Source organism: Alligator mississippiensis, chromosome 2 (assembly GCF_030867095.1).
Source record: "Alligator mississippiensis isolate rAllMis1 chromosome 2, rAllMis1, whole genome shotgun sequence".
In the NCBI taxonomy this organism is placed as follows: domain Eukaryota; kingdom Metazoa; phylum Chordata; order Crocodylia; family Alligatoridae; genus Alligator; species Alligator mississippiensis.
Window position 1 is genome coordinate 173064045 of NC_081825.1, and position 15476 is coordinate 173079520.

Genomic DNA, 15476 nt, shown 5'->3' on the forward strand with positions numbered 1-15476 from the left:
CAGTGCAGGCAGGCCAGATCCCCACCCCAACCCAACAGGAGTGCATCTGTGTGCACTTTGTGTAAAGCATCATGCGCTACAGCAGGGGTTGGCAACGTTTTTGGACAGAGTGCCAAGAACACCTGCAAACTCAGCTTGCAAAAGGTTGGTGTGCTAGGAGCAGATGGTGGGGGACCCACAAGGACCCTGATTCTTATTGTAGCAGGGAAGGGGCCAGGGCTGCACTGCCGTCTGCACCGAGGTGCGTGCGCCAAGCAAAATGCCTTTGTGTACCATACTCTGGCACCTGTGCCGGGGGTTGCCTACCCCTATGCTAGGGCAGGGCCTCTAAACATCTGTAGGCACCTTGAATGTTGACCTCTTCTAACAGTGAATCAGCCAATGAGCTGCCAAGGTAGGTGGAAGACTTCATCCTCAAAGAGCCATCATCAAACCAAAGACTAGGGGAAAGTCCTATTGACAGTTATCCTTGCTATTAATTTTTGCATTTATCCAGCACCCTTTAGTTGATTATCTCAAAGCACGTTATAAAAAGGGGTGAGCATTTTTCTCTTCAGGGAAACTGAGGCACTTCCCTCCCCAGGGTCACAACGATTGCCTAAGCTTTGAGGAGAGGTCTTGGGGTACAGCTACCTTGTAAGTTCTATTGGTGTTGATACCTCAGAGGCTGCCTACAATGTTCTTCTTCTGTCCCTTGAATATTTTAAAGATGCTGTTTCCTACCAAACTCCAGGAGAGTCTTCAAGGCCACAGGCAGGAGCTAGGGGTAGAACAGTCAGGGAGAAAAGCTATGAGGAACCAGGAAAGAATCTCCTTACAAGCCAGAAGGAAGAAGCTTTCATTTATGATGACAATGATTATGATGAGATTATTTTATTATTATTTACTTTGTATAACCAGTGCACAAGAGACCCTGTGTACTGGATGCTGAACCATCACAGAACAGAAAGAAAAAAACAGTTATATCTAATAGTCTAGTACTAAGAACACTCACTTGGGCAGTGGGAAGCTTAGGTTTTAAGCCCTTTCTTATCTGAGGAGGTTCAGGAGAGTGCTGTAACCATTAGGCCACAGAACAGGGATTCTTCATGAATGCTGTCTTTTTGGCTCCATGACTCCTATGCATTCTTTTCTGTCTGGTGGACCAGCCCCTAGAGGGGGATTGGAAAGCAGGGTTGCCAACCCGAGACAATTTTATTACTGACAATATGCAGACTTTTTATTAACAATAAACATTTATACTGACATATGTTTTTAATGACATATGTTTTACATAATGTAAAGGTAACCTGTCTGCCAGGCTCTAGACAAAGGCACCAGTTTAGGGGTTTAACACCAACCACAGTAAAAATATTGGGTGCAGTGTTCTGCACACACCCTTATATACCAGCTGGTGCTGCTCTGATCTGTCTGTGTTTCAACCCTGCTTCTCACCTCTTTCTGATCACAGAGCTTCAGTTAAGCTCTGGTCGCTTAGGTTTTTCATGGATGGCTCAATTTTCTTACGGATTTTATGGATAGGCCTTTTTATCCTTGTTTTTTATGGAGTGTCCATAAATTTATGGATGGTTAGCAGTCCTGTTGGAGATTTCAAATATAAGCAGAAGGTAGAACTGCAGACACTAGAGGATCTTTTCAAACAGGAAGGTATCTAGTGAGTTTAGGCTGCTCTTTGGTTAGTCCTATTCTAGGTGCCTTAGTCCTTTTCTGGGTCTGGCCTGTAATGCTACTATATTATCCAAACCTTTTGAACCCATTAAATCATGAATAGTATATTGCTTAATAGAAGTATGGAGAGGAGTATTTGTTATCAAGTTCTTTAGCTTTGATCTTCTGTGTTTCTATTTCTGCCCCAGGAAAACCTGTGAACTCTTTTAAACAGTGTGTGTTTGCATTGGTCTCTATAAAGCACTCTGTCTCCCTTGAATACTCATATCAAGAGCACTTTTATCCAAGTATTTTTACCACCAGGATTTAGCCCAGTTTTGAGCCAGTCACCAGGTCATTCTGACTACTTTGTCCTCAACCTGTCATTCAGAGTGTTATGGTTGCTTTATGTCACCAAGTTCAATTTAGCAACCAGTACCTACTGGTGAAGCTGTCCCCTCATTCATGCTGACTTTTTATCTACCATTTAGCTGTTGGAAAAGCTAAGTCCCAGGGCAGCTGGAAGACATTCTGACAAAAATCCTCTTTGAATAAGCAACTATAGGTAAGATGGCAAATACTCATATTTAAGGATATTAATACACAGCAGGTATCAGAAATACTCTTACTGGATCCCAGCTTAGTTACTTTTTTACTTTGTCCAGCTTTACTTTGCCTAGGGGTATGCCCTCTTTGCCTATGTGCTGATTTGTGCTTTTTTTCAAATCCTTGTACTTGGCGTAGGCAAAATTAGCCGGCATGGCTGCATCCCCAAGATTGGGAACCTCAAAAATCTTTGAGGCACTGCAAAACATACACAGTCCTTATGATTCTGTTCACCGTGCTGCATATTTGCAGCATGGCAGCAAAATTAGATACTGGGAAATCCCCATATTTAAAAAACCCATGGCAGAAGAAAGGGGTGGTGCATGTGGGTACAGTGCAATGTGCACTTCCCAAAACCAGAGCCTGGCCATCCAGAGCTCTGGTTGCTGGCCAGATTCTGCACACCTGGATTGCCACTGCTGAAGCCCCAGGAGGCCCCCAGACCCCAGGTAAGGCTGCTGGGGCCCGCCCAGGTGCTGGTCCCAGCCTCCCCTACCCCACCTTGGGCAATTTGCCATGTACCAGAGTGTGCTTGCAGGGTTGTGCCCAGGGACAACTAGCAGAGACACAAATATGTGCTGCTGCTATTTGTCCCTGTAGAAATGCATATTCCTGTTCACAAGGATGCACCCCATATGCCAGGGGTGGGCAAAATGCAACCCGCAGGCCAGATGCGGCCCACCAGGCCATTCTATCTGGCCCACAGGGCCCCTAAAAAATTTAGAAAATTAATAGTTATCTGCCCCTGGCTGCCTGTTATGCGGCCCTCAATGGCTTGCTCAAACTCAGTAAGTGGCCCTGCACCCAAAATAACTGTCTGCCCCTGCCATATGTTTATCACTCTTTGAACCTATGCATGCTTCACATGGGAGTATGAATTAAAGCCTGAGATGTGATTTAGCTCAGGTTGGAATGCCAACTTGTTTGGAGAAAGGATGCAGGGCATCAAATCCTCTTTCTTTCTGTCCAGTCACCCTTCTAAACATTTATATGACTCTTCCCTCTTTCCATTTCCCTTTAAACAAAAGCACATTCTCACCAATAGGTCAAGAAGCATCCCAGGTGTAATCCAGCCTTATTGAAACAGAGGGTACTCCTTCCTGCCCCTGCAGCACAGTGAGTGCTACAGGTTCATCACACAGGAAGGATTTATACTATGTACATGTGATCTTGGGACTCGTTCCCTGAGGTATCTCTGACCTCAAGAACTCAGGTGTGCAAGAAAACAGCAATTGCAATTATGTTCACAGCCTCTGGAGTTGAAAATTAATTACACATAAATGGGAGAAACAAAGGTTTAACAAATGGGCAGAAACCAGGGATGACTCAGAAAACACTGTTCTTAGCTCAGCTCTGTTTTCATGGAACAGGGTTGCTGTTTTCCAACCATTCTGGACATGGTGATGATGCCCAAACAGAGATTTGAGTGTTAAGCCAGAAACTGTTTAAAGGCAAAAATGACATACAGAAATGCATAGTCCTTGTCCTACCGAACATGCTCAGAAGTGACCTAGTATAACCATTTTGCATCTAACTCCACCTATCCACTTCTGCAATCCAGTTCTGTTGGGAATAAGCATATTCAGATCCCTGTAAATTTTGTGCATGAATGAAGAGAAAAGGCACATTTAGTGATTGACAAGAGGATGGTGACAAGGAAAGTTCACCCACCTCACAGTCAAGTTGATTTGCGCATGGCCAGGAAGTGGGAAACTCAGGGTCTAGGTCTACCTCACCTAGAGAGATCTGAATGCTCAGGTTGGACCAGCCATATTCCTGCAAAGTGCCCTAACAACCCCTTGGCAAGGAGGTGGGCTGAGTTTTGTTTGCTACTTCCAATGCTATTTATGCCTTTGCATTACTGTAATGGGATTCCTACCATATTACTGAAGAGAGAGAGCCAAAGAGCAACCAGCTGACTCCAGAGCCCCGGAGGAGCTGTTAGAAGGAGGGAGTCCTTTAAGAAAAATGGGTGCTCACCCCAGGTGCAGAAAGCACAATCAGGCTACGATTGATAGGTCTGGTAGGGATAGTGGTGGGTCAGATGACCTGGGAAGGTGTGGCTACAGGCTTCATAAGGCTAAGACCATTGCTGAGGCCTCAGACCAGCTGTGGCCTGCTGTGGCAAAGGAAGTCCAGACCACAGGGAGCTGTAGGAAGTTCAATAGCACCAGGCATTGCAGTTTTCTTTTTGTTATATGTTAGGGGTGCACTGACAGATTACACTGGGAGAAGGTTACAGGGGGGGCTGTAGCCACCCCAAAATTTGCCGTAGCTCCCCCAAACCCCCTCTCAGTGCTACTGCTAGCCGCCCGGAGCGCAGCCTGGCCTAGCCTCCCTGCTGGCACTACCCTCACCCCAGCCTGAAGCAGCAGTCTGCCTTCACCTCACATACGGATCCAGAGGCACATGCCCCCCATGCCTTCCCGGGCCATGTGTAGCAATGGGAGCTGGCCGCCCCCCTGCTCCCCCTGGATGAGCTGCTTGCAGCTCCATCCCGTGCCTCACCCCAGCTAGGCAGCCCCAGTCCCAGCCCCACTCCGTCCCTCACTGTGGGGGCCTTGATCTGCATCCCCCACACCAGACTTACCATCCCTCACAACAGACTTACCAGCCAGACCCGGCTGCTCTCCACACTGCTGGGCTGTACTCCTGGCTGCCTGTGTGCTGTACTGTGGCTGCGCGCCTGCATGAGGCATTTATCGACCACATTATTGACTATGTCAGCCAAAAAAGCCGATTGCTGATACTGCCAATTTCCCTTATATTGGTGCCAATCTGATATGGAGCCAATGTCTTGGTGCACCTCTATTAGATGTTTATCTTTTATCTCTGTGATTATGATGCAGACCCAGGTTAGGGGTGAATTTTAGTTTGAAAGTACTAGCTCATGCCTATGTTTAAGTTTACACTAGAGGACTAGAGTGGCTTGGGCAGGGAGGGGGGTTGGAGGCCTCAGGGAGTGCCTAGAGCAGTGCTGCCACTGTTCCTAGAGGACATAGCTGTAAACTAGGGGATCAGAGCCTGCAGCTAAAAAGACTGTACAAGCAAGTCCAGACTCTGACAGGGCCAAGGGCAAGACTGGGGCTGAGGGTCCTGGAGCCCAAGGGCCAAAACCTGAGCTGGGACCTGGGAGCCAAGGTCTGGGACAGTGGACTGGGGTGAGGGGTCCAGTTAGACTGAGAGCTAAGGCCAGAAGGCCAAAGCCCAGACAAAAGTTTAAGGCCTGAGGGGCCAAGTTTTGCATTGGGGGCAGAGGGACTCCCTCTGAATTGATACTTACTGGGCGCGTCTATGCAAGACACTAAATGCACAGTAGACCAATTTCAAATGAATTAGTCATTTTCTACTATAAATTCTAGAAATCAGAATTTTCTGAATGACAGTCAGCATAGCTTTGTCACGGGCAGGTCTTGCTTTACCAACCTCATCTCCTTCTATGACCAGGTAACTCACCACCTGGAAATGAAAGAGCAGGTTAATATTGTATATCTTGACTTTTAAAAGGCCTTTGATGTAGTATCCCACAATATCCTCATGAGAAAATTGGAGGATTGTAGGCTTAACTCCAAGACAGTCAGGTGGGTGAGAAACTGGCTGCAGGATAGAACCCAGAGAGTTGTAGTGAATGGATCTGTGTCATCCTGGCGAGAAGTGGGCAGTGTTGTCTCACAGGGGTTGGTGCTTGGTCCAGTACTTTTCAACATCTTTATTAACAATTTGGATGTGGGGGTGAAGAGCTCACTGGCCAAGTTCGTGGATGACACCAAGTTATGGGGGAGCTTGAAAATAGGTTACAGATACAGGTGGACCTAGACAGGCTAGCAAGTTGTGTGGATTGGAACCTGATGAAGTTCAATGTCAAGAAATGTAAAGTACTCCACCTTGGGATGGGCAACCCCCAACACACCTCCAGGCTTGGTAGCACCAAGCTGACTAGCATCATGAATGAAAGGGACCTGGGGGTGATAGTAGACCACAGTATGAATATGAGCTGGCAGTGCGATGGTGTAGCCAGTAGGGCAAATAATACTTTGGCTGCATCAATCAATGCATCTCCAGCAAAACCAAGGAGGTGATTCTTGCACTCTACTCAGCACTGGTGAGACCGCAGTTGGAGTACTGCATCCAGTTCTGGGCACCTCACTTTAACAAGGATGTGGACAAGCTTGAGAGAGTCCAAAGAAGAGCCACCTGTATGATCAGAGTCTTAAAAGGCAAGCCATATGAGGAAATGCTGAGGGATCTGGGACTCTTCAGCCTGACGAAAAGAAATCTGAGAGAGGACCTGTTGGCAGTTTACCACTACACTAGGGTAGTACATCAAGGGCTTGGTGAGCAACTGTTCACCCAGGCACCCGAGGAGAAAACCAGGAGTAATGGCCACAAACTCCTGGAAGGTCAATTCAGGCTCAACGTTGGGAAAGACTTCTTCACAGTCATAGATTCATAGATGTTAGGGTCAGAAGGGATCTCAGTAGATCATCGAGTCTGACCCCCTGCATAGGTAGGAAAGAGTGCTGGGTTCAGATGACTCCAGCCAGATGCCTATCTAACCTCCTCTTGAAGACCCCCAGGGTAGGGGAGAGCACCACCTCCCTTGGGAGCCCATTCCAGACCTTGGCCACTCGAACTGTGAAGAAGTTCTTCCTAATGTCCAGTCTAAATCTGATGTCTGCTAGCTTGTGGCCATTATTTCTTGTGACCCCCAGGGGTGCCTTGGTGAGTAGAGCCTCACCAATTCCCTTCTGCGCCCCCATGATGAATTTATAGGCAGCCACAAGGTCGCCTCTCAACCTTCTCTTGCGGAAGTCAGGGCTGTGGAATAAACTCCCTCCAGAGGTGGTGCAATCACCAACTCTAGAAATCTTCAAGAGGAGACTGGATAGTCACCTTGCTGGGGTCATCTGACCCCCAGTTATCTTTCCTGCTTGATGCAGGGGGCTGGACCCAATGATCTTCCGAGGTCCCTTCCAGCCTTACAATCTATGAAACTATGAATCTTTGAATCTCCCGAGCTGCTTAGACAACTAATCTCTGGGGCAAACTGTCTGCAAGTTAAGGAGTCTGGAGACTGGAAACCTTGGCTCTGTGACAGGCTACCAATCTGTCTGTGGTGGAACCTAGAAGTCCATGCTCTCCAGCAGCTGGTGCAGAGTTGAGCCCTGGGCTTCCTGTCTGATCAAGAGGATGGGCAGGGAAACAGGAGCCCTGGCAAATTTCTGTTGTAAGTGTCACAAATCAGTGTGTTCCCATGGAATAGTCTCATTTCAGCAAGTTGCCATTTTCCATTGGAGAAATGTTACATAGCCCATGTTCAACCAGCTTCCGTGCATATTCGTGTTTTATCCCCTAGCCCACACTGCGATAGGAGCTGCATCACAACATGGGTGTCAATCACTCCCTTCTCAGAAGAAGTTTAGTTCAACAATTTCTATATTTTTTCATTAAAAAACAATGCTCTCTCTTTACCTCGACAACCAACTGTCATCAATACACGTGCAATAGAATATATTGAAATAAAAGAATATATCCCTTGTAAACTGTTCCTAAAAGTTTTATGGAATATCCTCTATGTACATCTTTCTAAATCAAATTTGTTTAGAATTTTTAGTGGTTGCAGTGTATTTTTCTCTATCACTAGGTTAGTGATAGAGGTAGGCTAGGTTTTAGGGAACTGTGATCAGTTGGAATGCAGAAGGTTTGTTTTATTTTTTGTGATTTGATTATGGCACCTACATTTATAAAAGAGATTATATGACATGTTTGCCTGTGAAAGCATAGCACTGGAGTTGACGACCCAGGAGGCCAGTCTGTCCTGTTTCCTGTGTTCCTATCTGATAATTTTGGCTGTAACTCAGCAGTTTTTGATTCAGCATGATCTATTGCTTTAGAGCACCCTTGGGGTTTTAAGGGCTGTCAGGGTGTTTGTTTCTGGTGGTTGTGATTATGAGCAAGACAGGACAATTTGTCCTGCTTGCAACTTCCTGTTGGCATCATGAAGGATCCACTAAACTTTGTAAGGACATTTAACATGTTTACAATACCTGTTAATTCCTACTATGTGTTATTTGTTTTGCCAATTTTCAGCTGCTTCCCATGGGGACCAGCCAAGTCTGTTGCAATCAACCCTTGCTAGTAGCTGCTGCTCCCAGGGGATGAGCTCCTTCTGGAGCAGCTCAGTGAAGACAATCACAAAGGATTAATCAGTTTAGTTTCACTTCTCTTTGTCTTTCAAAGAGACTAAATTTGCTGCCTATGAGAGTGATGGAGCTGATCACAGGTTGGATTTATGCCACTATCACCTCTTGGATTACTGCTGATGGCCCTTGGTCCTGCCACATATTGCCCTATGCTATTGTGGCCTTCTGGGGATTTCATAGAATTTTCTTAATATAGATCAGTCTTTTATGTCCTACCCTCTTCTATGGCTGTTATGAAGATGCTCTACTATTTGCTTTAACAAGTCACATCAATATTGACCCACAGACACCCCACCCCCTCCCACCCCTCTTCTTGCAGTTTGCTTCTCTCTGTCCTCTGCCATTCACCGTTCTTTTGAGACCTGGTGGACACTGACCAAGCACTCCAGTACTTTTCCGCGACATGTCGGAGTCCTGTATACAGTTTCTCATCCTGCCCTGTGTTTCTCAGCTTAGAAGGGCCTAGAACAGTGGTTTTCAAACTTTTATCATTCATGGACTCCTAAAAAATATCAAATGGAGGTATGGACCCCTTTGGAAATCTGTTGTGTGTGTATTGAATATAAGTAGATAATTGCTGACACACCATTGTTAAAAATAAAAAGAATATCAACAACAACAATAACAATAATACAATTTTGTGAACTCGCCATTTTGTCACCAGTTCTAATGAGATGGTTGAGCTTGCTTCTTGGCAGAAAGTACATGAAAGTTTGGCAGGATAGGGAGCAGTTTCAGTCTTAGATCTCTTTCAACATCCAATTTGTTTTTGGCATTTTGTTTTTTTATTGATACTAAGGCTGAAAACCCACTTTCACATAAATACATGGTAGAGAATGGCATCAAGACTTTAATGGTCTCATCTTTCAGATCAGGGTACTCCTTTTTTATTTTCAGCCACAATTGGGCATAAGGTTCCTGCTTGCATTCAAGTGTTAGTCCCCTGTCACAGAATAATTCAAGTAATTGCTCTTCTTCTTTAGCTGTTAGACAGGACCTAGAGTTGCAGTCTCCTGTAAAGGGGTTATGTATCCACTCATTCATGTGGCTCCTATTATTTTAAAACTCTTAACTAACTTATGTGCACTAATGGTGCAGACAATTTATGTAGCTGTCACTCATTTTCTCAATGCCATTGTTTCCATGTACTTAGTATTCCCACTTATTACATCTTATATTGAAGCATATTACAAACTGATTGAAACAGCAACTCATTGTTCAATACTAAGCACAATGTTGGCTTTCCTAATCATGACAGAACTTCTAGTGATACTAACAGTAACTATGGTACCCAAAAAAGTTTTTGGAGAACTCATTCACATAGGAACATGGCACCAAGGGGGCTTCTTGGGCCATCAGGTGTAGTCCCCTGCATACACAGGCAACAATTCACCCAGGCATGAACAATGTGTGGCCCCAGAGGCAGTGGTGGCAGTGGTTGCGGTGTGGAGGCAGTGAGTGGGGAGCTCCCACAGGCAACCGCAGCCAGTGGTGGGTGAGCACCCCCACACCTCTTCACAACCTCCCCACAAGCCCCCCCACACTTTCACAACCCCTGCACACATTCCTCCCACACACACATCCTACATCCAGCCCCCAACCAAAGTACCTGCATATATTTATATCGAAGATTCAACAAGTATTATAGTTTAATTAAAAAAAAATATACTCTGCACACTAGACCCACTTCTCTAGGACTTGAGGACAACATTTTCCAAAGCTTTAGAAGATGTAAATTTCCAGGATGTCACTCCAGTGGACTTATCCAATGTCACAGAGAATGTCTATGGCAGAGCCAGGAACTGAAGTCAGATCTTCTGATGTGTGATTCTGCGACACCAATTGAGACCCTTCTTTATCCCTTCCAGCCCTTTTGGGTATGTCCTGACAAGTGCGCATGTGCAGGGGTATGCCTTTCCTGTGGGACAAATAGCAGTGGCACAAGTATGTGCCATTGCTATTTCTCCTTGGGCATGCCTCTGCGCATGTGCTCCAGCACATGGCAAAGTGACTTGGATGGTGTAGGGGAGGCTGAGCCCAGCACTGCACCCCTGTGGACCCCAGGACACTGTTGGGAGCTGCACTTCCTCGCTGCCAGCTGGGACTGACCTGGGCCACTGGGTGCAACTGCTACACCCACTACACCTGCTTGGTAAGCTCCACACTGGGGTTAAGGCCCTCCCTCCCCCTGCTCCTGCCCCTTCTCCCCCTCCCAGGCTGGCCTGACTGCACTCCCCCTGGCCACCAGATTCCACCTCAAAAGCACACAGGAAGGCAGGAGGGAATGCAAAACTTTGTTGAGCAGCCTGTGCCCCCTCATGTAGGCAGGCATGGGCCTCTCATGTGGAGGAATGTGTCAATGCCTGTGGCGATGTTGTCCTTAGTTGTGGGGGGCAGGGACATGTAGTGCAGCCATAGGTAGCTGTCCAGGTGGTGGTGGAAGTTGCAGAGCAGTGCAGACTTGTCCTCTGCACTGTTGAAGCTCAGGGTCCTTTACCAGGTTCTCAGGTTCACCTGGGACACCACAATGAGCAGCAGCAGCAGGGTCAGGCACCTCTCTGTCCACACAAACTGCTCCTGACAGCGCACCGGGGACACCCTCAGCAGGGGTGCAGAGCTAGCATGTGGGGAGGGAGGGGCTGCTGCCTGGATCCCAGTAGAGATGCTTTAGGGTGGCCTCTCTGGCCTAGCAGGGCTGGCCTCAGGGTACCTCTCCAGAGAAGCCCCCTGGTGGGAGGGCAGGGGTGCCACCAACCCTTGGTCCCAGTCGGCCAGGAGCCCCAAGCCCTCTGAGCCTGAGCACTATGGGTTTGGTGGTAGTGCAAGAGACAGGCTGGCTTGCAGGTACGGGGAGTGGCTCTAGAGCCACAGCATCAGGTACTGCCAGGAGCCAGGCCTGTACTGGCCTGGGAAGGGGGCAGGGGAGGCAGCACCCAGTGGCCCACCTCCCCTTGTGGAGCAAGCTGGGATGGGGGGCTTGTTTGGCAGCTGCCTGTGCCAAGGCCTGTCTGGCTTACTTACCATAGTCCCTGGGCATGCATGCATGCATGACCCCCAATCTGAGGCTGGGCAGCACACAGTCCCCTGGTATGGAACATGTTATCTCAGAAATGTTACAAACTCTCCCAGTCTCTTTCTCCTGGCTCCATAGGTCCTGCAGCTACACACAGGGGAGAGGCACCAGTTGGCAGCTGGGATACACCTTCAGGGTCATTGCCAGTCTTTGCCAGGACCCTACATATGCGCCAGCTCCAGCAGCACAGGACCCATGACTGTACCTGGCTGCTAGATCAGCTGGTCACAGTGACTGAGGAGCAGGTGGCATCTTCCTCCCTGGCAGCCACCTGGCCCCCACCATGGGTCTGGGCTGAGGTGCAGTGGTGTCGCCACCAGCCAGGTGCTCCTGCCTTGGTTCCCATCTTGGGGCTCCCGCCACTCAACCCCCCTGCCTAGGCCCAGCCCTGCTGCTCGACCCAGCTCCATGCATCCCTGGAACAGAAGCTGCCAGCAGCAGGGCCTGCACTGTGTGTAGGCCCTGGTGGCTCGACTCACTGGATGCAGGAGCAGAAGCCACTTGCATCAGAAGAGCAGTGGCCACCGTTGCCCCTGGGTGAGCCCTCTGCCCACCGGCCTCATTGCAACTTCCACCACCACCTGTGTACATCCACAGGGGTGCAGCCAGAGACTGGGGTGCTCGATGCCTGTCCCTGGGCTCTTCCCCTAGCCCCTCCTCCCCCGCCACCCCACCATGGGAGGGCACACACAGCACACACTGGACAGGGTCTACATGGATAAGAGGATGTTTTATTGATGGTGGTAGGGTGAGTGGTGGAAAGGCTCTATGGGGAGTGGGGAGTGGGGGGTGGGGAATGGGGTCTGGTAGGGAGGGCAGAAGGGCTCTGTTGTTGGGTAGGAAGAGGGGAGGGCATTCTGTGATTGTAGGGGGGAATAAAATGCTTCCCTGAGAACTGGATGCAGTGATCATAGTACTGGGGGTATGCAGTGGGGTTGGGGTCTGGGGCTGGTCATCCAGGTGGTCTATGTGCATCCTCCAGTTCTGACTGGCTGGGCAGGCCCACAGGTGGTAGAGCTGGAGGCCCAGGAGCACATGGACAGCACCAGTGGTGGTGTTCAAGTGTACATTGTTGGTATCCCTGATGGGATTCAGGCAGCAGCATGGGGTCTGGGTGGCAGTAGTGTGGTGGCAGGAGGCCTGGTACAGCACGGTGAGCCTGGCTAGGTGGCTGTGCCATGCTGGGGGCTACTAGGGCTGAGTCTAACTTGGGCCAGGCGGTGGTCACCTCAGCAGCACAACAGGGTAACCAGGGTGTCCAGTGGGAGCCCGGGATGCTAGACGTTACTGCTGGGGCTTGGGGATGGAGCAGCCATGGCACAGTGGCCAAAGGCTCCTGTGACAGAGTTGCAGCATGCTGGCAGAATGCCCTGCAGGCGGCTCTGAGCCAGGAAGTCAGGTGGTCAGGGAGAAGGGAGTGGGGCTGGCTTTTAAACATGGCCATCAGCCACAAGCAGCTATGGCCCGAGCCTCCAGCTCCCCCTGGCTGTTACAGGGGACCGATGCAGGGCTGGAGGGGGCGGGAGCAGATTGCTGCCAGGAGCAGCAAATCTGCTTCCAAATCTCTGCACATGTAGATGTGTAGTACTCTGGAGTAAACCCATCCAGTAGCATTTGCATGTGTAGACACACCCTCTATGAGCTACACTGAGGGTGCAGGCAGACATACTATTTGTAGTGGGTCAAATTGTCAGAGGGTTTGATGTGGTTCCAAAATGTAGCACTTCAGGGTGGATAAACATGCTGCTTCCAGTGAGTGGCAGCATGTAGTGTAGCGCTTCTGCCCAGCCACCAGGTAGGTGGTGATAGCATACAGGCCTTGCAGTGGCCTGGTGTTTGGAGGTTCCCAAGGAATCCCGAGCATGGAAAAAATTTCCTGTCTACCCAGGTATGCTACTCCCACCCTGTTGCTAGAAGTGCCTGGTTACTTTCCTCCCCAGAAGGCTCACAGGTTGCACTGTTAGCCTGGAGAGGATGGAATGGAGATTTACCACCTCTTTGCCTTGCAGTCCTGGTGGGTTGGAGTTTGCTGGGCACCCTGCCTGGGATCTTACCTCAAGATCTGGGCATGTGGCTAGCTCTGCATTGGGAAAGGGCTTACTTACTGAGCTTTCTTTTCTTTAACCCATTAGACCATTGCATAAATGAGGTGTGAGGTAGGCAATAATCCTAAGTGCCTGTCAATTGTAGGTGAAATGATAGGGAGCCACTGTACAATGGTGACATAATCTCCATTACAGACAGGCCTCACATACACAATGGACCACCTTAATTGCCCCCTCCATTTGAATTGACCCCACCCTGCGCAGGTCAAAAGATGCTTGGGGGGGATGAATGGGGTTTAGGGGATGCTTTTGGGGACCACAGAAGGATTAGCGGGATCCCAAACAGGAGCAGCAAGAGTGCTCACTTATTGCCCCATGTGTTCCATCCATAATCAGCTATGTACACTGGTACCATGGTGCCCAGATTGGCTGCCATCCTGGGAAACTGCATCATGTTTTGGGGGAACCCAAGAACCAGCATTTGCAACATTACAAGAAACAATGGCCACAAACTAGCAGAGAGCAGATTTAGATTGGACATTAGGAAGAACTTCTTCACAGTTCGAGTGGCCAAGGTCTGGAACGGGCTCCCAAGGGAGGTGGTGCTCTCCCCTACCCTGGGGGTCTTCAAGAGGAGGTTAGATGAGTATCTAGCTGGGATCATCTAGACCCAGCACTCTTTCCTGCTTATGCAGGGGGTCGGACTCGATGATCTACTGAGGTCCCTTCCGACCCTAACATCTATGAATCTATGAATCTATAAGAGCTCATACAAAACCAGTTTGCACTATCAGCTTGTGCTCACCACTCATATTTGGCTACATACACCAGCACCATGGCATCCAGGTCAGCTGCCATTTGGGGAAAACGAGGCAAGTTTTGGGGGCCCCTCTCCATGTGCCCACTTTTCCTTCTTGGGTGGGGTACAACTCCCTTGTGAATTGTAGTGCAAGAAGAATGGCATGCTTAAACTTACTGATGGCAGGCAGTAATGGGTGTCTGTGGGGTGCTTCTCAGCGATTGGATCCAAGGCACTAGGAGGACTGTGCAGTTGCTACTTGTGTCTGTAACTTTGAGGGAGGCAGTGTTGTGGACACCATAGCAAGCAGTGAGGGTGAAAGCATGCTGTCCTGGGGTTGACAATTGGTGAGCTGGGAGTGGGGCTCAGAACTTGGTAGCGTGGACTGGTGTGACATTGAGGGTAAGGGGTCCTCAGATAGTTTGAGCTGCCCAATATCAGTCTTCTTGTGGCAGTTTCTGGGCTATTGTGAGGCAGGGTGAGCCTCTCTCTCCTTGAACTGGGTGGCATGAGAATCCTCTTTTGTGGCTTGAGCCTGATTGGCAGTGTCGACCATGAAGCAAGGCTGGACAGAGTCATCCCATGCAAGAAAGTGTGCACGCTCATTGTAGCAGCTGAGTGTTGCCCTGCTGAAACTGGAGACACAACTGGCATCTTGGGCCTCCTTGTACCAGCACTTCAGTACCTTGGTCTTTGAGCAGCACTGCTGCCAGTCCAAGTATTGTCTCTCAGCAACATTTTAGCAGCAATCTGCTTGAACTTGAGCTGGTTCCAGTGTCTGGGACTCCTCACCCCAGATGACAAACAAGTCCATCATTTCCTCCTAACTCCAGTTATTGGCACAGCTCAAGGATCTGCTGGAAGTAGGTGGGACAGGCATTGTGAATATTAGCTGATCTTGGGTATGTCACAGAACTGGAAAGGGTACTTGAACCGCTGTCGCTGCAAGGCCCAACAACTGCACTGGAAAGTGAAGGGTAGAATGGGTGGCCTACCCTAAAGCTGGGAAGTGAGTAGGTGGGCAAGGCCATCTATGACCTGTGAGCTTGGTACTACAGTTTCACCTGAATCACAAAGTGACTAGTTGGAGCCATGGTGGAAGG